Genomic DNA, 280 nt, shown 5'->3' with positions numbered 1-280 from the left:
GAGAGATATTGATACCTGAGGAACATGGATATGAACATTTAGGAGAAAAGAACGACAAAACAGCAGTTTTCAATCTTCCAGAAGGTTGTGAAAAACACAGAGCCCGATATGACATGTTGCTATCGACCACAAGAGATGCTTTGCGCATCATTATTACTGTAAATCAATCTGTGTTCCAGCAGAGGACGCTGTTGTCTAACCAGTTGAAGACCTCGGAAACCATTTTCTCTCTCATCCTCCGAATTCAAGACTACTAGAAAGAGCATACGTCCTTCACAGA

The sequence above is a fragment of the Micromesistius poutassou genome (genome assembly GCF_964030765.1).
Source record: "Micromesistius poutassou genome assembly, chromosome: 2".
Lineage (NCBI taxonomy): Eukaryota > Metazoa > Chordata > Actinopteri > Gadiformes > Gadidae > Micromesistius > Micromesistius poutassou.
This window is presented reverse-complemented; position numbering follows the sequence as displayed.